The following is a 24,588-nucleotide window of genomic DNA, read 5'->3' on the forward strand; positions in this document are numbered from 1 at the left end:
CTGACAGCCTGACGCCGCCGACCGTCAAACTTCACCCCGGGACAAAAAGAGAGCGAAACATGGACAAAGAAGGCAAAACAACATAAAAGTAAGTTTTACGCATTTATAAATAAACTGTTAACATAATGAACTGCTTGGCTGCTGATTTGTGTCGCGAATGGATTAGACAGTGAGGCGACTGTTCTTGTTGTTTGTCAGGGTGGGACTTTTCATCTCTACTCATGCATTTGATTACAAATATCTGCACAGTTCACTTGATTGTTTACGGTTAGAATTATCAAACACGGCATTGCTCTTTAATTCAGATTATTATGTGACTTGTTACAACTGCTTTCTGTTCCTTCCTGCTGTCTGTTGGTCTTACTACCAAATAAGGTTTAGGTAAGTTTTTGACAGTTTCGTCATAGAAAATATTTTCTGTTCCCGCCGTGGCGTTTTTAATTGAGTAAACTTGTACAAAAGCACACACACAGGGTATGATGTCCGGTGTCATCTGCATTGGCATCTTGCAGTCCATGTGCAGGTGCCAACGTTTCACTACAGTCCAGTGCTTTGTAATTACAAACATTTTACACATACCGACTGTACTATTTAACCGGGGTAGAAATGTTACTTTCACATACAGTGACGTCACTGTGAAGATGGAACTGAAACAATACAGTAATGCACTCCTACCCAGTAAATATCATTCATTAATTCATTTTCTTTTTGGCTTAGTCCCTTTATTAACCTGGGGTGTATTTATTTACTTATCCAGCAAATGTTTTACACAGCGGATGCCCTTCCAGCTGCAACCCATCACTGGAAAACATATTCACTCATTCACACACATACACTATGGACAATTTAGCTTTCCCAATTCACCTATACCACGTACATTTGAATGTGTGGGGGAAACCGGAGCACCTGGAGGAAACCCACGCGAACACCAGGAGAACATGCAAACTACACACTGAAATGCCAACTGACCCAGTCGAGGCTCGAACCAGTGACCTTCTTGCAGTGAGGCAATCGTGCAGCCCCTGCAATTAATCACATCAAAAAAAATACAAAATATTTGACTAATATCATATAATTATTTTTATATTTTACTCTATTTTGCATTTCATAAATAGGCATTTTAAAACTCAATCTGAAGAAAATTAATTTAATTAGGGTGTGTATTTGCTGTAAGATGTTTTGGGTTGACATTTCCAAATTTATAAAAATATTAATGTTTACAAACTTTTCTATACCCCCCAAATTTGATGACTCTTTGCTTCTGCAGTCTTCTCATTCTAAATTTGCTATTAATTTATTTTATTAATTTCAGATCCATAATTTCTCAAAGATAATTCTTACACTGTAAAAAAGGCAGGGTTCCACATAATTCATTCTTGTTGTCCCAACACAAATCAATTAAGTTAACTTAACACTTTTAACACATTTATGTGGATTGAACATAAAACAATTAAGTTGTCCCAATGAAATCTCAGGAATTGTGTTGATTCAGCTTGTTTTAAATAAGTAGTTTGAACAAGCAAAAAAGATATATTTTGAGCGTACTTTTTTATTTTCAGAAAAGATTGTAATATATATGCGAACTCTTTAAAAGACTCTATTAATTATATTGCATTTACAACTCTTCCTCATCTAAAACTTTTAAACTTGTATGTGGTGATTTATTTGTTATGTAACCCTTTTTGTCATATTGTGTCATTTTGTTTGTAAATGTTATTTCTGGCATATAAAAAACAGTGTTGCACTCATAAACAGCAGTTATAGGGAGAATATATTTTAAATTAAAACTCAGCTAGCAAAAATACAATCAAAGAACATTTTGCTAGTATGTTATGGGTTCATTTACCAATATCATATCCTCTGTCTATATTGATTTTGCACAACACAAACAAAAACAACAGCAAAAGATATTTATATAGTTAAATCGTGATAATCACAAATCAAACACATTTTTGCTACAGTAACTATAGTTTATACACAGATCTTGTAATAAAACGGGCTGTATGCAAAAGGTAATCAGTGCACCCAAATAAACATAAGCCTTATAAAATCATGTGTAATTTTTGTACGGAACATAAAATTACATGAAGCTAGAAGTGTTTTTTTGTGGTTATGCAAACATAATGTGAACATGAAATTTGAATGTTATCTCAAAATTCTCTGAACAACAGATATAGGCACAAATAGTCTATACCAAAAATAATTTGTTACAAATTACAAAAACTTCCTCAACCAGAGTGCTTCAAAATAAATTACAAAATATGAATTAAAAGTAAATTAATTAAAGGCAGGGGCAGCACAGTTGCTCAGTGGTTAGCACTGTCGCCTCACAACAATAAGGTCGCTGGTTCGAGTCTCATCTGGGTCAGTTGCCGTTTCTGTGTGGAGTTTGCATGTTTTCCCCATGTTGGCGTGGATTTCCCCTGGGTGCTCCGGTTTCCCCCACAAGTCCAAAGACATGTGCTATAAGTTAATTGGGTAAACTAAATTGGCCATAGTGTATGAGTGTGTGTGTGTGTACGGGTGTTTCTCAGTACTGGGTTGCGGCTGGAGGGGCATCCGCGGCGTAAAACATATGCTGGATAAGTTGGCGGTTCCTTCCACTGTGGTGACCCTAGATTAATAAAGGGATTAAGACTATGTAAAGGGACTATGAATTAATTAATTTAAGTTAAGCATTATTTTGTATTTTGAAAATAAAAAATACGAAGCTTATTAGCTTATTAGTAACTTTTTAAAGTGACATTACAAGATAGAGTAACAGTGGAGTTCGAATGACATGTCCTATGGTAAGAAGGGAATCTATTGTCCCTATACGTAAGACCTGTTTTGGTCAATCCTCTTTTGTTTATAAAACCTCAAATCTATAGAATTCTCTCCCAACAGAAATAATCACATGTACAAATTATAAGATGTTTATAAGATGTTTAAAAAGTTACAGTTATGGGACTATTCGCTGTTAGCTGGGAAGACTTACTCATCAACAGGAATACAATAATAAGTGGAAAGGTTTAGCATGAATGATGGTGGAATTTTTCACCTGACATTTATTTGTAGGCTAATGATTTTTTAATCCATTTACACAGTGTGCTTTGTTTGCAATGGACTTTACACAGAGCGAGGACGGGCACCTGTAAAATTTTCCCACTGAAGTGACACAAGAAACCAATAGGTGTAGACACACCCAAACACAATCACTGATTCGATTTACAAAAGCTCACTGATATTAATCAGAATTTGGTTACATTCTAATTATGTTTCATTCACGTAATACACCTTATTTCCCTAAACCAATTATGCAGTTTTATTAATCGTGCACCACAAATATCAGGACCTACAAATGATTTAAAGGCTTAACAATAGTATGGACTTCAGTTTAAAAACATGCTTGGTCATTGGATTCATTTAAATACAGCATGAGATTCAGCTGTTTGCACTTGTTCTGTGATTTGCTGTGTGTGGGCAGTCAGTTCCTGCTCTCCTCAATACAAACCTTGCCTTAAAAATGCAAAACAGAGAAGTCATGTGGTTTGTGCATGTTTCTATTATTGTGTAAGAGAAGAAACAGGGACAAAGACAGTGTTTCCAGGATGTTGTTAAATTAGGTTTGCTAGTCAGAGGTTGGAGTCTGATCCTAGACTCATGAGGAAAACACTGCAATAAGGAAAATACACACTGTCTTCCTGTTTGAATAGTAGCAGTTATTAGATTATTATAAAAAATGGTATATTGATGTGCGTGTGTGTGTGTATTACAGGTAAAATAAGTCATAATGTATTTCCAAAGGAGCTGTTGACTTGAAAAACCCAAAAATTCAAACATACAAATAAATCTAAGCAAAAGATTTCTGAAAGATTTGTTATGTGTAATAACCATAGACTGTAAAAGATATGGACGAAGTATCCGTGATGTCAGTCATAGGTTTCTTAAGATTGCAAATGAAGCTACAATTGTTAATGTTTTTCAAGCATTCAATGTTAAAAAAATGAAGCTACAAGTAGACATGGCCAACTGTCGCCATTTTGTTCAAACGTCATTGCACCAATCGGGGGTTGCCAAAAAAGGGCAAAGAGGCGGAGCATGAGCGGAGCTACAGATGCCTGCTAGAAATGCTTAATACTTGATTACCTGTGGCTTGTTTGTGTTCTGACCACATGTGCTTGGTCGTATACTATATCAATAAAGTGTTTAGCCTTTTAAAAACACTGTTGTAATACATTGAACCACTAAACATTGTTCTTATGATGTTTTTCTACAGGAGGAAAAAGCTAATTACTTCCAAAATACTTGAAATATAGTCTGTATTAGTAAATGATAGGCTATTGATGAAATCCAGGCATAGCACTGCATGACAACATTTCAAATGACTGTTCTATAGCCTACAGTTTATCAATCTGCAGTGTTGCCAGATGTAGCCTAGTGACTCCAGCCCAAAAACTATCCAAAACCCGCTGAAAACCAAAAAGCACCGCCCAACACTCTGTAGACTATAATAACCTGTTGAGAGGCTGAGGACGGGGGAGGGGGGATGGGGGAGATGCGGTGTGTCTCGTTAGGAGAGAGATGTGGTGTGTCTCGTTGGGAGATCACAACTGTTGTAAGCGCTTGTATGTGAAGAATGGGGCCATGTCATCTCTTTGGGACATCATAACTGGTTTATAAGTGAAGACCGGAGCTGGTGGGCATGCCGTTGCAAAATCGGCCAAATTTTCACTACCCGCTTATGTACTTTTTTACCCGCAAAAATAAATTTAAAACCACCCAATTGGGTGGGAAACCGCTTGGGAAACCAATCTGTCAGATTCCAGAGTGCATTCAAGTTCTAAAGAAAAAAAGAATATAGCATCTTGAATGAAACAAACACAATTATAGATATGGTATTTAACTATATCATTTTACTCACCTGGGAAATGGAGGCCACCTGAATGGTTTGTCAACACTATTAAGTGCACACAGCATGCCATATTATCTGATAATTGTAGGAAATAATTCCAAAAGGCACTTGACTGTGTAAAGCCATTCATTAATTTTCTTTTCGGCTTAGTCCATTTATTAATCTGGAGTCGCCACAGCAGAATGAACCGCCAACTTATCCAGCAAGTTTTTACACAGTGGATGCCCTTCCAGCCGCAACCCATCTCTGGGAAGCATCCACACACACACACTACGCACAATTTAGCCTACCCAATTCGCCACATAAAACAAAACAAAAATAAGATGTATATGCCGAGTTCAGTGGCTAATCAGCCAGAATCAGCTGAGGTGACGTGACGGCGACCAGCGAGACCTTGCTGTCACTCAGGTGGCCCCGCCCTTAATTATGCAGACTTAATATAACTTAATGCAAACTAAACGGATGAGTTATAAAAAAAATTCACCCCCTCACTGTTGTCATGAAGGGTAAAATTAGCTATCTATACCAAAATCTTTTTTATTTACCAAGCTATAACTTTTTCTGTTATAAAGTTGGCCATTTTAACATTGGGGTCATTAGAAATCTCCTCTGTTATAGAGCCAGGCCTAGTGGAATTTCGATGAATTGCAGTTTAAGTTACTTTCGTATTAGTTTCACGATGGAGAGTGGGAGGTTGCCGCTTGATAATAACAATGAAAAGACCAAAGGAGACAGTACTGAACTATCTACACTATCTCACACCATAACTTTTTAATTTAGTGGCTAATCTGTACATTTTAGTACATTTTGCTCATTGACCAATCACGGATGGTTTTAGGGGTGGGGTATGGTGTCACGCCTCCTTTTAAAAATCAATTTTTTTCATAAGTCTGGACATTTGTATGAATCAGCTACTGAACTGACAAAATGTAAAATAGTTACTTTTCCTCACAAAATTGTCTGGAACTACTGAAATGTATGTAATACTTATTTTGGTAATGACAGCTTCAAGATATCTCTTGCATGGAGAATGAAGTCACGTGCATTGCTCAGGTATTATTCTTGTCTTCAAATCTTAACAGTTCTGTGGGTCTCATCTGTCAATCGGATCTTTAGTTCCTATTTTCTATTGAATTCAGGTCAGGTGAATTCAGCTTTATTTTCATTTCTGAAACCACTTGAGTGTTTCCTTGGCTGTGTTTGGGATCATTGTCTTGCTAAAATGTCCATTCTGGTTTCATCTTCACTCTTTTCTAATGTCGGTGTTGGGACTTAAGCAGCTAATCTTAATTTACACTGATGAAGGGCAGATGGTTGCTTTCTAACTACTGAGAGATATCACCTGCTGTCTGGGCTTTCCATGCCTTTTTACATCTTTCTTTCTTTATGTGTTCAGTGTTTCATCCCTGTGTCATTTCATTTTATTTAACTTTCTATTATATAATTTCAATTAGTGTTTTAACCTAATTTGTTGCTAACAATTAAATAAATGTTATTAAATTAAATTATTTTAAATGCTTAATATGGAGACACATTGTATATTGCACAGAACAATGGCAATATACTTATTTGGAAAATTATGTTTTTATCAGCAAATTGTAAACACATAAAAAAAAGGATTATTATGAAAAATTAAGTCATTATTTCAAGAAAGTATCTTAGTTTTAAAAAGTCCCTATAAGTCAGTCATAAAGTCATTATTATGAAAAGTTTCATATTAATAATCATATTAATAATCATATTATATAAGGTTTCTCTTTATTATAAGATGTTATTTCAAGAAAATATTTTTATTTATTACACAAATCTTAATATCATAACTAATACAATTTCATGTCAACAGCACCTTTAGAAATATGTTTTCTGAGAAAAATGGTGACATGTACAGTACAATGCTTATTTTACCCAGTGTATATTTACATATACAGTTCTTTATGTTTCTGTAACTGTTGGTTTCTGTTTGTGAAACAGTATACATTATCCTTTGTTTTTAACTAAGAACATTTTTTGCTAGATTTTCATAATTTAAGACTAAGATCTGCTACAAGAATAGAAACACAAAAGTAAATTCTTTCAATTCAAGATTGTAGAAATGAAAGCTTAAGCTTATACGTATACTTTACTTGGAAATTGTCATGCTTACAGTTTAATTAAAGGAAATATCAAAGTAATAAAATTAAGCAAAAACTACTTAACTTTCAGATACTTTTGTGCTGATCAGGCCTTTGTGATATTTATCATTGTTCACTGTCCAGTTACATTTGCACAGTTTTATTGTTGCTTTTGATGTTAGGTGTAGTAATGTGCTGTTTTATGACAACTGGGGGGTCATTCACTTGTGGCACGTTCATGCCCCTAAAAAAACATTGATTGTGTCCGTGGTCACTGTTCAGTTAAGAACTTCACTATCTCTGTTGTGTAAGTATGTTTTCATATAGATTGTAAAGAATCTTATAATTAATGTTAAAAGTAAGGCATACAATTTAATGGATGGCTTACGACTGTGCAAATTTTACAGAAACAGAAAAAATTGTGCGTGAAGTGTTTGTCAAACACGCTTTGTTATAACAAGTAAAATTACTTAACAATCAATATTATATTTACATAGTTAGTTAAGCAAATTTTATTTGATTCCATGAATAAAATTGTGAAACATCTTTGAAATTATTTGAAATATCTTCAGATCAGATCAGTAGTAAATAGTCCTCTTATTTTTGTACAATAATCAACATTTTCCAGATTCTGTAAGGTATACAGTATGTCAACTTTTGACTTCAAATGTAGTCATATTATATACAAATTTTAATGTAAACATTTTTACAGCAGCATTTACATTTAAATAGTTTTGAGGGGCCGCCAGGTGGCTCAGTGGTTAGTACCGGTGGTTAGCACTGTCTGCTCACAGCAAAAAAGTTGCTGGTTCGAGTCCCTCCAGTTACCATTTCTGTGTGGAGTTTGCATGTTCCTGTGTTGGCGTGGGTTTTCTCCAGGTGCTCCGGTTTCCCTCACAGTCCAATGACAGTGTGTGTGTGAATAAGTGTATGCAACCTCTGAAATAGAGACTAAGCCTAAGGAGAATGAATGAATGAATAAATAGTTTTTCTTTTAGTTTTTACACATTGAAAACAGCTTTTTACAATCATACAACCTTTTCTACACAACCTTACAATTGCTGCATTTACTAAATATACAAATTAAAAAGATGAAAATGAGAAAAAATGCTCTTCCTGTTTTAGCCAGTAACAATCTATTCAAAATTTACTTACTTAATCATAGTGAATACAAAGTGCAACAAATATGTATTGATTTATAGTTTATCAATATGGAATTGCATGGTCAAAACTGCATTTCACACACACACACACACGCACGCACGCACACACACACAGACACACAGACACACAGACACACACACACGCTCGCACATGCACGCACACACATGCACACACACATGCACACACACGCACATGCACACACACACACACGTGCACAATAATACAGTAATACACAGTAGTAAACACCTTTGTATTAGTGGTTTAAATGGACTCTCCATAAGTGTAGTGCATTATATATTGTAACAAAACGCTTATTATTTGGCCCTACCCCACTTCTACCCTAAACCCCTAAAAACATTTTGATATGACAAGACACAGTTAAATATGATTTTTAAGTGTTTTGAATTACAAGGACATCAGGCATGTCCTCTTAAACCACAGTAATAAGTACAACTATGTCAAACTCACTGTAAAAAATATGGAAAAAGATTCCTGTTGATTCAACTCATTTAAATAAGTAGTTTGAACAATTTTTATCATTTTCTAATGTCATTATACAAAAAAATTTTCCGTGTAAACCACCAAAACAAGTACACAGCACATACATGCATACACACACGCACGCACGCACGCACGCACGCACGCACGCACACACACACACACACACACACACATGCACGCACGCACGTATGCACGCACGCACGCACACACACACACACACAGAGTAAAAAGTGATTATTTACTTTAAAACATTAAAAGCAACAAGTTGACTTTACTTAAATAAGTGAGCAAACCAGTTATAACTTGGAACTGCTAAGTTTTATAATTATGGTTCATTTACTTCAATTTAATGCAACATCTTTACTCACTTAATTTAAATAAAGTTAACTAATCATTTTTTAGATTGCACACACACACACACACACACACACACACCCACACAAACATCATCCACCGCTTCCTCTGTTGACACTGTATTTGACACTGTTAATGAAAGTTTCAAATACATTCTGTTTAGCCATATGCATTTAAATTTGCTAAAACATTAGTTTAAGTCAAAGTCCCTTTAAGGCAAGTAATTTCCTTTAGTGAAAATCTTTGAAACGCTTCTTGGGCAGTATGCACAGGTATTCTGTCTGAATGGGGAAACATCAAATTCTCCATTATTGATAAGCAAGTTTACAATTAAATTTCATATTAGGAATCAAAAATAAAATTAAACAACTGAGACTTTGGTTTCATTTCTAAATGTTCTAGTCACTCAAAATTTGCAGAAACTCATGCCTGGCCAGAGCCCCTCACCCGGAGAATCGTCATTCTATAGCGATCGCTGATTGGCTCCTGTAGTAGAAGGCGGGGCTTTATTCGCCATGTTGACCATTACACTTTTCCTCATTCAAAACTTAATGAGTGACTTGTCTTGTGTATTCTATTGTCTTTGTTCAAGCACCAGTTCCCACTGTGAACTGCTTATTACCTACTGTACCTGTTATTAAGATATTGGCTGTTTATTAGTACTTATAAAGTTTGACCTTATTCTACATCCCTAATCCAACACCAAAACCAAACTACTACCTTAATAACTATTAATAAGCAGTAAAGAAGTACTTTATTGAGCTAAAAGTCTGAGTTAATGGTTTGTTAAAACACTCAAAAATGACCTTTGCTGCTTGTTTAAACTACTTATTTAAAATGAGTTTAAACAACACAATTCTTAAGTTTTTTTTGGAGGAGGGCAACTTAATTTTTCTATGTTTAATCCACTTAAATTTGTAAAAGTGATTAAGTTAACTTAATTGATTTGTGTTGACACAACATGAAGGAATTATGTGCAACCTAACATTTTTTTACAGTGTTGCAGGAAATGTGTAAAGAGACAGATCATGTGCAACCGATCATTCAGTAATATCAAATGATTAGCAATTTATTGAATAACCTTCAAATGCATCATGAAGTTTGCAAGCCCATTCATGAGTGCGAAATGAATGGTTAGGTTCCATTAATCAGTAAATCCCACTGTTTCCATAAACTGATCAAAGCCATTTGATTAAATGGATGCTGACAGTGGTGAAACTGCTTTTAGCTGTATGAGCTGCAGAGTGCCAGAGCGCTCTCTCTCTGTCTCTCTCTCTCTCTCTCTCTCTCTCTCTCTCTCTCCTATTTGCTCCCACCCACTCCTGTTACTCCACCTTCCCTATCTCTCCTTTCAGAGTCTTCTCAGTGCACCGGGTGATACATAGAGAGGAACAGACACAAGACAGGGCCGCCTTGAGCAGGTGTAAAGGACAGTTTGAAGAAGGACAGACACTCCTCTATGTGTGCTCTCGTCTGGCCACTCTGATTTCAGTCAATGCAGAGATCATCTTTCAGTTACTGTGAGTATCTAGAGCTCTTTTATGTGTCTGTCTCTCAGTTGAAGCTCTCAGCTGTTTTATGTCCTGTTACGGGACCCTCAGTTGTGTTTCAAGCTGCTGTGTTATTATAGATGTTTATGGAGACTGATTGATGGACATGGTGTATTCGGCGCAGTGTGTTTGATGTGCAGCTATTGTGTTGTATTGTATAGTATTGTAAGGCTTTAAAGGGATAGTTCACCCAAAAAGGACAACTCTGTCATCATTTACTCATTTTGTATTTGTTTATGAGTTTCTTATTTCTGTTATACACAAAAGAAGATATTTTGAAGAAAGCTGGAAATTTGTAACCATTGACTTCCATAGTATTTGTTTTTATGGAAGTCAATGGTTGCAGGGTTTTAGCATTCTTCAAAATATCTTCTTTTGTGTTCATTAGAAGAATGAAACTCTTAAAGGTTTAAAACCACTTGAGGGTGAGTTAATAGTGGGTACATTTTCATTTTTTTTAGGGTGGGCGGGTGAACTCTCCCTTTAATGGAGAAGAGTGAGGAAGTAAGTGTGTTGTCATCTGCTGTTTAACTGATATCAGTCTTGAAGTGTAATCTGATAGGTCATTGGTTTGTTTACAGGCCATTTAGGCACTGTTGAGTTTTTGTGTTTTAATTAAACAAGATCATAGTTCCTTATAATTCACAGTGTTAGACTATGAGGTATTTAAAGGGACAGTTCACCTGAAAATGTACTCACTCTCAAGTCATTGCAAGCCTAAATTAGTTTCAACATAGGCTAATTCTGAAAATGTAGCCCTATATACATTTCTGGAGATCGCGAAGTACGTAGCCAAAAGTATATGGCTGCATTTTGTTTTTAAAATGAATGCTATGGGACGGTATGACACCATTCCTTTTCGGGCTTGCCAGCTGACCGCATACCTCGGTATGGATGGCTTTCCCACTGTTACCAGTTTGTCCAGTTAGCTAGCCATGTACGTTGACAGACTTGAGACACAGAGAGAAGCTGACCTTGATGACAGGGTTCAATACCAGCGAAGAACGGTTCCAGAAAGCAGGTAAAACAAAAGTCAAAAAATAAAATAAACAAGTAAATAACAGGGTGAGAATATGGTAAAATCTGAAAACTTGGCTTTTATTTCTCTAGATTGCTTTTTATAACTGTCGGTTGGGTTTAAGGAAGTGGCTGGGTCAGTCGGGGCTCTTGAAAACACTATTGGTTGGGTTTAGGGAAGGAGGAGAGTGGGTCAGTTGATCGGTCTGTCATTCAGTCAGTCGGTTGACAGCTGCCTCTGGTGGGTTTACGTGAGATGGACAGGCGCGAATGGCACTTGTGAGAGAAATATGAGATCTGAAAAAGCGTACACAGCCTCTGGGGGAATGGCAAAAACAAAAACTATAGCAATACGTTTTCAGAATAAGCCTGGGTTGATTAGTTTTTTCTTCTGTTGGAAGAAAGAAAGCTGAAAACCTGTAACCATTGCCTTCCATAGTAGGGAAAACAAATACTATGGAAGTCAATCATTGTTTCCAGCTTTTTTCAAAGTATCTTCTTTTGTGTTCAAATCAAACTGATTTTAAACAAGTAAAGGGTGAGTAAATGATGACAGATTTTTCAGATTTGGGTGAACTATCCATTTAAGGACTGATAATACCAAATATTGTACTACATTTCTTCAGGGATTTGCTTGTTGCTAAATTAGACTTATGATACAGTATTGCTCTTTGTGTACTGAAGGTGGTTAAAACAACATGTCTTATAAAACACAAAAAATCTGATGTCTTTTTTCTGAAGGAACCATTAGAATGGGGCTTTTGTGTGGAGTCTATTTTTATAAAGTTAAATGAAATTCTGTCAAAACAGAAAATAAAATATTCTGAAGAAAGCTAAAAAGTATTGGTGCCAATTGAATTTAAAGAAATAGTTCACCCAAAAGTGTACTCATTATTTACACTCTTTCATGTGGTTCCTAAACTTCTTCTGCTGAACACAAAAGAAGATATTCTGAAGAAAGCTGAAAATCTGTAACTATTGACTTCAGTAACAGGAAAAACAAATGGAAGTCAATGGTTACAGGTTTCACATTTTTCAAGTATTCTTTAGTGTTCAACAGAAGAAAGAGACTCATAAAGGCTTGAAACAAGTAAAGGGTGAGTACGTGATTACAGATTTTTTATTTTGGGGTAAACTATCCATTTAATTTTAATTGTATGTGACAAATTGTCATACTGTTTTGGTTTAACACAAGTAATTAATGACAGAATTTTCTTTTTCTTTGAAGTCAGATTAAGTATTGTGAATTATTAGTTGTGCCAGTGAATAATCTTGTCATTTTTTGTCATCTTTCCACCACAAAGAAAACGAAAAGAGCAAGGAGGCATTGACAGCTGGTAAAAGGATTAGATATTTGGACTTTATTAGAGTCAAATGGTGATCTGCTGTGTGTATAATGTATGCGTGAATTCCTATTAATATACAGTAGGCCACTTTGTTTGTGTCAAATATAATGTGTATCTCTGGTAGTTGAATGAGGCCTTTGTGCAGTGTGACAAGCTGTTTGTTGTGATTATTTAAGTATATACACTACCATTCAAAATTTTGGGGGTCAGTAAGTGTTGAAATGAACTGAAGACTTTAAATTGTTTGTCACAAAAGGTTAAAATTTTAATCCAATTATGTTCTTTTGAACTTTCCTTTTTCACTGAGGAATCCTGAAAAATATACCACTGTTTTTAAATAAATCTATTTATAATTATTTATTAATATTACCTAGGACTGCATGATACTGGGAAAATCAGACATTGTTATATTATGTTTATCTGCAATATATGTTGCGCTATACATGCCATTTTACCACATGACTTTAATAGATCTACTTGGAAATAATTCATTTAGTTTGATTATTATTTGCACAAAATTTAATAAAGAAATTTCAATCATTGATAAACACAACAGATCAAAGATACAGGTGAAATAAACAGTGCTTTACAATTTTGTTGGCAGTCTTAATAGTATTCATTATAGAAACTGAATAATCAAATGTAAAACAACACTGTATAGTCTTCATCATATTAATAATTCTATACTTTTAATCTTCATTTAGTTACAAACTATACAATTTTCTTGTCTCTGAATTAAGGCTGCATGATAATGAAAAAATCGGGCATTGCAATATAAAATTTTTCTGAGATATGTACCCTGAATAGCTCTGTTTCAATATAATTCTTTCATATGACAGGGGAGTGAATCGCACATTAAATATAAAAATAATCCTAAAAAAAATACAAGCATAAATACAATTAAGCACAAATAAAAGTGAAATAATCAGATCTTTATGATTTATGAACAGTATTCAGGTACAGAAATTGAAATGTAAAGTAACACAACTTAGTCTTCATTGCATAAATAATAGGGATATATTAAAATAAATAGTAATAATATTTCTTAAAATTTTAAATGGTACAATTTCTTGTGCCTGAATACTTTAAACTGGAAATCCTTACACAGTCATTGGCCTTAAAAACACATGCAAAAAAAAAAATCTTTTACTTCATTATGGTTAAACTCTACAGTGAAACATAATCCTAACATATAAACTCAATATTGGATATCTTGTGACGTGACTATTGCAAATGCACACATTGCGATATCAATGCTGAAATGATATATTATGCAGCCCTAATATAAACTTGAAATATTATTTACATGCAATATATATATATATATATATATATATATATATATATATATATATATATATATATATATATATATATATATATATATATATATATATTTATATTTATATATATATATATATATATATATTATATATATATATATATATATATATATATATATATATATATATTATATTATATATATATATATATATATATATATATATATATATATATATATATATATATATATATATTATATATATATATAATTATATACAGTTAAATACAGTTGAAGTATTAGCCCCCCCCTTTTTTTTTCTTTTTTAAAATTATTTCACAGTAGGAAATTTTCACAGTATGCCTGATAATATTTTTTCTTCTGGAGAAAGTCTTAGTTGTTTTATTTTGGCTAGAATAAGAAGAGTTTTTATTTTTTTAAGAACCATTTTATGGTCAAAATTATTAGCCCCTTTAAACTATTTTTTTTCCGTCTACAGAACAAACCATCAGTATAAAAAAACTTGCCTAATTACCCTAACTTGCCTAATTAACCTAATTAACCTAGTTAAGGTTTTAAATGCCACTTTAAGCTGTATAGAAGTGTCTTGAAAGATATCTAGTCGCGTATTATTTACTGTCATCATGGCAAAGAAAAAATAATCAGTTATTAGAAATGAGTTATTAAAACTATTATGTTTAGAAATTTGTTGAAAAAAATCTTCTCACAGAAGATTCATTCATTTTTCAGCTTAGTCCCTTTATTAATCAGGGATCACCACAGCGGAATGAACCGCCAACTTATTCAGGACATGTTTTACACAGTGGATGCCTTTCGAGCCGCAACCCAACACCCATACACTCCTGCATTCACATTCTCATACACTACTGCGAATTTAGCTTATTCAATTCACCTACAGCACATGTCTTTGTGACTGTGGGGGAAACCGGAGCACCCGAAGGAAAACCACGCCAACGCAACCCAACCCAAGGAGAACATATAAACTCCACACAGAAATGCCAACTGACCCAGCCGAGGCTGGAACCAGCGACCTTCTTGCTGTGAGGCAATTGTGCTACCCACTGTATATATATAGCCATTGAAAAAAATCTTACTGACCTAAAATTTGAATGCTAGTGTATGATCATATTAGTGGGTTTAAGTGTTGCCTTCAAAGCTATAGGCTTTAACTTTTTTAAATTTTACATTTTTCATTTGCCTATTTTTTTTCATGTAGCCTGCTGTAATACTTTAGGGAAATTGTAGTAGATCAGCCGATCATCTTTATAAGCAGTGATGTCACAATTTGAAACACAAGCATGATAACCTTGACCTCTAAAACGCAAGTCCCTCCCAGATTAAATGATGTTTTCTTTGTCTTGCTACTGTTTGATGTTGTCATCTTCTCATTGCAGTGTCTCGTTTCACTTCCTTATTTTTGAGGGAAAATATTAACTAATATCTCTTTATTTACAACAATTTCATGTGCAGACAAAGTGCATCCGTCCAGCAGTTAGGAAGTTTTTTATTTTTCATGCTATTGGGTTAATGTGTAACACGTACCCAGTTCACCCTTTGTGAAGTATGATTTAAGCTGTGGTAAAATCCTGAAAAAAACACATGTGGGAGAGAAGGGAGAGGCTTGACAGATAGAGCTGATGTCATATTCATTACGTTAGCCATTTAGTCTTTAACTGTGTGGAAAGTCACTCTTCGGGTTTAAGCCAGTAAAATTTACAGTGACTGTCAGCTTTCAGTTTTGGATTTACATTTAATTAATGCACTTGTTGTAGTGCTGAAGTCTCTTGGAAAATGTATCACAATTTTTTTTTGATATTTAAATGAGTTTAATTGTCCAAAGCTTTAAAAGGATCAGTTTATCAAAAAAACTCAACTGTATCTTATTCATCTACTATAATCTTGTAACAAATCATTTTAAATAAGCTTCACAGTTTAGCAGACATCATCACCAGCTGTTATTGTATGGAAAAAGTGACATAAAATTCTGCTTCAACACCTGAAAAAATGCTGTGTTCCACACAATTCCTTTATGTTGTCCTAACACAAATAGTTTGTTAACTTAATTGTTTTTATAAATTTGAGTTGATTGAAGATAAAACAATTACGTTGCCCTCAAAACACTCAACAATTGTGTTCTTTCAGCTATTTTTAAAGGGGTGGTCTAGAGTGTATTTTTAAGGCTTGGTTGTGTTTATAAGATGCAAAGCAATGTGTGTTCATGATTCATTTGTTGAAAATCACATTATTTTTTTCATATATCTTACTTTGATTATATAAAGCTACTGAGCTAACATACAAACGGCTGTCATATTTCCTAGTTCCCCCAAAGGCCCGCCCTCAAGAGGCTCTGATTGGTCAGCTAACATAATGTGCTGTGATTCGCGGATTGGCTCCACGTCACCAGGAAAAGCATCACGCCCCTATAAGCATGCGCTTTTATGCTAGGTAAATACTGTCAGTCAGAGTAGCTGTTAGCTGTATCAGTGTGAACCTGAATCAGACAGAAAGAGCACACAGCTGAACTTTGTGCCTGCTTTCTAAAATAAAATCTGACAAGTGTCTTTCACATATATTCGGAATAAGCATGTGTAAATAATATAAAACGTTCACATATCTTTTGCGAGTTTGTTATTTGAGATGTAGAATGCAGGGAAAGTGTCAGCATCGAGAGACACTGCAGTGCTGCTGAAGATTGTGGGTGTTGTTTTCATCCTTGCTACAACATATCATTAATGCGAGGCACTGTGCATGTCATAGATCAATTTTAACAAATAAAAATACCTACAGGCTGTGACTCACAATCCATAGCTTTTACTATTATGGTACGAATCCAGCACTGAACTGGGAGGGGATTCTGGAAGCTGTCCTTTGTTAAATGCTAGCGCTATATATATTTTTTTATAATTCTCTGATTCTCAAATGTATTTTTTTGTAGTCCCAAACTTCGTTGACTGTAGGCAACATTTAGAGATGTTGTTTATGTTCACACAGCTAATACATACACTAATAAAGTTGTGGACCACCCCTTTTAAATAAGTAGTTTGAACAAGCAAAAAATATTTTTTTTGAGTGAACAATGTGAACCTAGACGTTGCAGACTTTTATTTTAATATGATGAAGTATTTTAAATTGTAATGGAATATTGAGTAGGAGGTGGGGTTTTTGCACTCCTCCTCTCATCTTTCAATCGCTGTAAATGAATGATTTGGGGGCGTGGCTGTGCCTGTTTCACCAAAGCCGTCAAACTAATGTCATCAGAGAAGGACTTCAGTTGTTTCAGTTCAGTAAACTTGCATAGATTGATTGTTGTTCACCTTAAGACTAACCATTTTCACTAGCAAAAAAACCATTGTAAATTCGGATTTCATGTAGACTTTATATTAGAAGCACCAAGGGTCTTTGTATACAAAAAACCGCCAATGCAGGGTAAATGTTTTTACCTACGCAGAAATTCTGTTTAGAAATAGCTAAGAGAATAATTATTTTACTGTATTATTCCACTGTGTTAACAAAGAAGTGTCTGGAGTCATTTAAGTGACTAATAAAGCCTATAGTCTTATAATTTAGGGCTCTATTTTAACGATCTAGGCACAAAGTCTAAAGCGCATAGCACAGAATCCTTAAAGCCGTGTCCAAATCCACTTTTGGTATTTTAAGGACGGAAAAATAAGGTTTGCTCCGTGACACATGGTCTAACAGGGTTGTGCTTATTCTCTTAATGAGTTTGCTATTTATATGGCGTACTTGTACGTGAAAAAAACTGAACACTTCACTAGCAAGAAAACAGTTAAACAGACCATCTGCAGTGCGAGGATAAAGAACGAACCTCCTCCAATTGGCCTCTTTCTCTTTCGTGGAGAAGAAAACGGTGCACTGCACTAAAGACATCCAATAATCTACATATTTAATTTTGTTTGTTAAGTGCAAAGACTCGTTTCAGAACTATTTCTAAATTCAGTTCTAATTTCCAGCAAACAAATAAATGAACAATAATAATGAAGTGTGGTCAAAAAACTTATAATATAAATATCCAAACACACGTCCTATGTGCTATATGGTCGTATATGGTCCAAAACCTGACCGGTGGACAAATCTAAGCCTGTTTTTAATAAAACAAATATAATAAATATGCATATAATAAATACTACTACTACTAATAATAATAATATACAATTGCAAATTGTCACAAACAAACTGAAAAAAGCCCCCCAAGATGAAGAAGGCATGGAGGCAGTGGTTTTTTTATTTATTTATGTAGAAAATAATAACTTTTTAAATATTTTATTCCTTTAATTCTTTTTCATTTGTAAAGATATTTGCCTATTGCTGTACATCCTGTGCGTATTAAGCAATGTGTAAGCGTTTAAGGCACATAACTAACGCACTATGCGCTAGACTTTAGATCTGCATGTCTCAATTTTCATTCCTCAAAATAGCACTGCGCCAACAGTGCGCCTTTAAACACCTCTTTTCTAGACCGAAACACCCATGAGTCCACAAAGTGGCGCAAATGGATTTGCTATTTAAACAGTGTGGTGGAAAATGGCAAAGTTGCTGTTACGCTGGTCTGAAAATAGCAACACATTGCGGCAAACATGTATTGTGCCTTATTGGTGTATGATAAAACCAACCCAGGCTCCTTCTGAAAACGTAGTCCCGAGGAAGATTCTGGAGACCGTGAATTATGTAGCCGGAGGTACGTATGGCTGCATTTCATTTTTTTAAAGCGAACGCTACGGGACGTTGTGACGCCGTTCTTTTTAGTGCTTACGGCTGACTGCTTACCTTCGTGTGGAGGGCTTTCCTGCCACAACCAGTTTGTCCGGTTAGCTCGTCCTGTATGTCGGTGGACTTGACACGCCGAAAGGAACTGACCATGACGATGACGGGTTTGAGTCTGGCGAAGAGCGGTTTCAGAAATAAGGTAAGACAAAAACAGAATCCAAGAAACAAAAGTAAACAAGTTCATAACAGGGTGAGAATGTGGTAAAATCTGAAAACGTGGTTAAAAAAAATGAGACGAGGGCTTTTATTTTTCTGGACGGCTTTTGTAAATTGTTGGTTGGGTTTAGGCAAGTAAGCTGGCGGGCAGGTGGGTCAATCGGTAAAATTGGTTGGATTCAGGGAAGGAGGAGGGTCAATCATTCAGCCAGTCAGACATACAGTCGTTCGACAGCGGCCTCTGGTGGGTTTATGTGAGAACAGCACGGGCGCGATCGGCACCCGCGAGAGACATTTGAGAAGCGAAAAAAAGGCACGCAGCGGCCTCTCGCAGATTCACGATAACAAAAACTGCAAAAATACGTACCTCCCGGGACGTACTTCGGGGTCTCCAGAAATGTCCGCGGGTCTACATTTTCAGAATGACCCTGGGTTGGATACGGCCCTTAAAGTTTAAATAAGAGAACAACACTAATAAAGTTTGAACATTCATGACTAGGCTAAAACATTTAGATTTTTGGAGGCTCTGAGTCAATGTCAGATGAGCCGTCAGGCAGGACAACCCAGGACTGATCACTTATTTCCCTATAAGACTGTCCATCATTAATGGCATTTTGTGCTTTTAATACCTCTACAAATGACCTTCTTTTACTCACTGCATGTGACTTTATTTATTTATTTCTGATAACCACTGATTCAGTGCATACCAACATACTGTACACATTTAAAACATAAGCAGCACATAAATACAGCAATTTACAAAGTAAATTCCCCCTACGCTGATGCTTAAAGGCATAAATGCCCCATTTTTTTAATCTGGTTTTATCTAAACAATTTTTAACATCAGGGAATTGTACTTTTAATTAAAAATGTGATTTTTATTAGTGACACAGACCATGTGCTTTGTCGCCATGACATCAAAGACCCTCGATTTGCAGTTTGGATTTAAAGAAACAGGGAAACATCGAAGACACTTTAATATGTTAAAGTGAGCAGCATCACAACAGAATCCTTAAATGTATTTAATAGTGCTGCTTCTTCAACAAACTGAAGAACAGGAAGTGGTTGACTTTTGCATAATAAAAGTTCTGCTACTTTCGTGCCATAATTGCTACAACAGTTTCATTTCATTTAGCCATTACTTACTTCTTACTCCTTCAGAATACCATGATAATAAGTTTTAAATACTTTAGCTCAGGGGTTCTCAACCTTTTGCAAGCTGGCCCCCCCCAAAGCTGGTTCATTGCAGTTGGGGCCCCAGTTTTAACCCAGTGCAATGGGTTATTTTAGTTAAATGTATTTTTTTTCCATTCTGGTATTACTATTGCTATTATTACTAGTTCTACTTTTAATTTTATAATTATGGGTGTGTAAATAAATAACATACAGTTTTCAAAAATGTTGAAAATGATTTATTTCCATTATAATTTTAGTTCCAGAAGCTTAAGCGTTTAATACAGATTGTCTGTTCTGTTTAATACAGAAGCGTCTGTTTAATACAGATCGGCTATGAAGTGCACATTTGTATCATCAACAATTAGGAATGCTGGTGAAATGAATATAAAACACACGACACAGAGAGGTAATTTGATAAAAAAACAAGAACATTATTGTGTTAGAGCCTAAACTTTATATCGCAAAAACAACATTACGTACGCATACAGCTGTTCTGTGTCAGTTAAATCAGTTGACTGTTGAAATTCAAAATTTTTAACCCAACTGGTTGAGTTATTAAATAAATATCCCAATAAAGGTTAAAAATAACCCAACAAAGCACCAAATATTTAACCTAACTGGTTGAGTTATTATTAAATAATCCAAAAAAGGTTAAAAATAATCAAACAAAGCACCCAATATTTTTAACTCAACCATTGGGTTAAATAAATAACTTAATGAATAAAGGAACTAAGCCAAAGGAAAATAAATAAAGTTATGAATATTAATAATCATACTAAAATATTGCAACACTCATTTCCACATTGCTAATTTCAACCGAATATGCCATGATAAAAGTTGTCTTTTAACTGTATATTGAGTTCATAATCTTACTAATTCAGATCACAGGTTTACTTGCACAGATTTACTTGTACATTTATGATTTGACTGACCTTTAATGCGAAAGAGAGTGTGTGCAGGACTGCTCGTAGGCAATGGGGACTGTTTGAATAGTCGGCACACATGATCAGATACAGCTGTGATAGGAGAAACTTATCTTTCACCTGTTGGCCAGAGAAAGAGTTCTTCTCAGATCTCTTTTAGGTCTTGTTGCTGCGAGCCGCCATCATAAGACATATCATAAGACACTTTTGAAAAATGAAATTTTAAATGAGCAGTTCTCATTTAACGGTTTTGGATCATTAAGCAGAAGGTAATAATCAATTCCTCATGGATTTTCCCATTTTTTGCATGTCTGCATATTGGAGGATGGCTAAAGTATAGTTCTTGAAGGACGTTTGCTCCAAAATTGTTATTTAATGTGATTTCGATTGTACTTGACTTTTTGTGCTCTTCTATATCTGTATCCAGACACACCTTTGTTGGTCTGAATTGTCATAGTTTATTGCCCGCAATCAACCTTTCTGACGGATGCAAATTACAGTAAATGAGTCTTGTATCTGAGAGTATTGTACAGAAATTGAGTTCATGGTTCCCTGTTGTGCTTTTTCTTTCCTCTACTTAAATACATAATTAATACATAGTTAATGCATAATATGGGCAACTCAGTGGCGCAGTAGGTAGTGCTGTCGCCTCACAGCAAGAAGTTCGAGCCTCGGCTGGGTCAGTTGGCGTTTCTGTGTGGAGTTTGCATGTTCTCCCTGCGTTTGCGTGGGTTTCCTTCAGGTGCTCCGGTTTCCCCCACAGTCCAAAGACATTCAGTACGGGTGAATTGGGTAGGTTAAATTGTCCGTAGTGTATGGATGTTACCCAGAGATGGGTTGCAGCTGGAAGGGCATCTGCTGCGTAAAAACATGTGCTAGATAAGTTGGCGGTTCATTCCGCTGTGGTGACCCCAGATTAATAAAGGAACTAAGCCGAAAAGAAAATGAACGATAATACATAATATACATACATTTTTTAAAGAGATTTTTTATTGTGATTTTAAGCGATTTAAATAGGTTATCTGTAATAAAATATGTAAAGGTTGTAATTTTTTTTGCAATATTTTGCTTGAATTTAATAATTTAGTATTATCTTTAGATTTCTGAAGATGTTTGGTGACTAAAATATTATTTTAATATATATATATATATATATATATATATATATATATATATCTGTTTAATTAATCTGTTTTGTTTAAATGCACTAAAATACATTGCCTATATTCACTGAGAAATGGATAAAAATATTCAAATGGGGTGTACTCAATTATGCTGAGCACTGTAAATTGTTAGTATAAGAGTTAGTACTCACAAAAATGAAAAATCCATCACCATAGACTTTCACTTGTTTAAAACTTATTTGAGATTCTTTATTTTGTTAAACACTAAAGAAGATATTTTGATATATTTCTTTTATATATTTAGATATATTTATTTATATATATATGCTGGTAGCTGGCACTCATTGACTTCCATAGTAATATAATTTCCTATCACAAGTCAACAAGTATATCTTCATTTTGTTTTCATCAGAAAAAGAAACTCATAAAGGTTTAAAACCACTTGAGAAGAATACATTATAAGGGAATTTCATTTTTGGGTGAACTATCCGATAAATTTTAGCATAATTTATTTTGTTATCATCATTCATTATTTTACTATTGTATTACAATTAAAAATAAAAATTAAATAAAATCACACACCACACACACACACACACACACACACACACACACACACACACACACACACACACACACACACACACACACACACACACACACACGCACACACGTAGGCACACACACTGTAAAAAGTGATTCTTTACTTGGAAAAAATAAAATAATAATATGTATATATATATATATATATATATATATATATATATATATATATATCAGGGTGTCCGCAGGGTCTTAAAAAGAATTAAAAGTTGATAAATAAATTTTGAGAAATTTAAGGCCCTTAAAATGAATTAAAAGTCTTAAATGAAACTTTGCAAGGTATTGTATTTTATATCATTTTGATTATGCATAATGTACGGTTGTATGCTAAGGTTTGCCTGAATTAAATCTGTGAATATATAAAATGTATGGAAAGAGTCTTAAAAAGGGTTCTAAAAGGTATTGAATTTCACTCTCTGATTTCTGTATTTACTCTATATACAGGTATATACAGTGCTTAGCATATATAAGTACACCTATATTTTTCATATTTCTGATATTCCATTTTCATAAATTTTTTTAGGAAGCTATGCAATATTATATTTGTGCACATACATTAGATTGGTCAGTACTGAAGCCAAATCAGGGGCTTATCTAACAAAATAATGGGCAAAAAAAGATATTGACATCAGTATTGGCTGTTAAAAAAGTCATATACTTAAGGATATGAGTGCATTTCCTGAAGGTCAGAAAGAAGTACAACAACCTCAAGAAGTAGGAGTACAGCAACTTCAGTAACCTTGACAGAGTTTATTAGGACAAATTGTAAATGCCTTTTGTGGAATACACATGAATAACATTATTAATATATATTATATATGTTTGATATAAATAATTGTGTTTGTGGCTTATACTTAACGTGTGGTCTGCAGAGTGAGAAGTAAAAGCCAAGAAAAGTAAATAGATTATACTTGATTGTTTAACTCAGGAATAACTCATTGTGCCTTAAGGAATTTAGGAGAATGTGCTCTTTGTGCTGTTGTTACAGTGTGATTTATAAAGACTGGATTTAGCCATTGCAGGCGCATACAAACAAATTCTGGCAATGTTCAAAACTTTTAAAAACAAGTAGCGTTTCATCAAAGCAGGATCACTGTATCCATGCAAACAGACGTCCATGTGTACGTGTTTGCATGAGCCCATAAAATCCCACTGACAGATACACCATGTGACCAAGCCGCACGTTCACAGTCCTCAGTTCTCCTAGGAAACGGCCTGTTCACACATGCTTTCTGAACATTGAACTTGCCCCTCCCCCAAAGTTAAGCCGTAATTCAAGTATGTCCGTCCTGATAGGCTGAAAAAAGACTTTCTTTGTCCTCCCGTCTCTCTTTCTCTCTCTCTCCCACTTTCTCTTGTTTTATCACTCTCTCTCTCTATTGGCCTCTGTTGTTCTGTGATTCGAGAAGAGCACTAGAGGGTATGTGAAAGGACACACGTAGGCACCTCCAGCAGGAGTTTGGCTGGCAGTTTAGTGTTGTGTACGGTCACCTTGAGTCTACAATCTACTAAATGTGACTGTGACTTTAGAACTCGGTCAATATTCAAAATCAATCACAAATATAGTGGCCAAATTAGTTT

The 24,588-nt window shown here is 34.7% G+C and overlaps 1 protein-coding gene across 1 annotated transcript in view; it reads left to right on the forward strand.

Annotated features, from left to right (window-relative positions):
• Positions 1-24,588, forward strand: part of hap1 (huntingtin associated protein 1) — a 79,069-nt gene continuing 54,481 nt past the window's right edge. The window contains exons 1-2 of the mRNA XM_056467861.1: positions 1-88; positions 10,380-10,544. The gene's annotated coding sequence lies outside the window, so the exon portion shown is untranslated. The remainder of the gene's footprint in view (positions 89-10,379; positions 10,545-24,588) is intronic.

The sequence above is a fragment of the Danio aesculapii genome, chromosome 11 (assembly GCF_903798145.1).
Source record: "Danio aesculapii chromosome 11, fDanAes4.1, whole genome shotgun sequence".
NCBI lineage: Eukaryota > Metazoa > Chordata > Actinopteri > Cypriniformes > Danionidae > Danio > Danio aesculapii.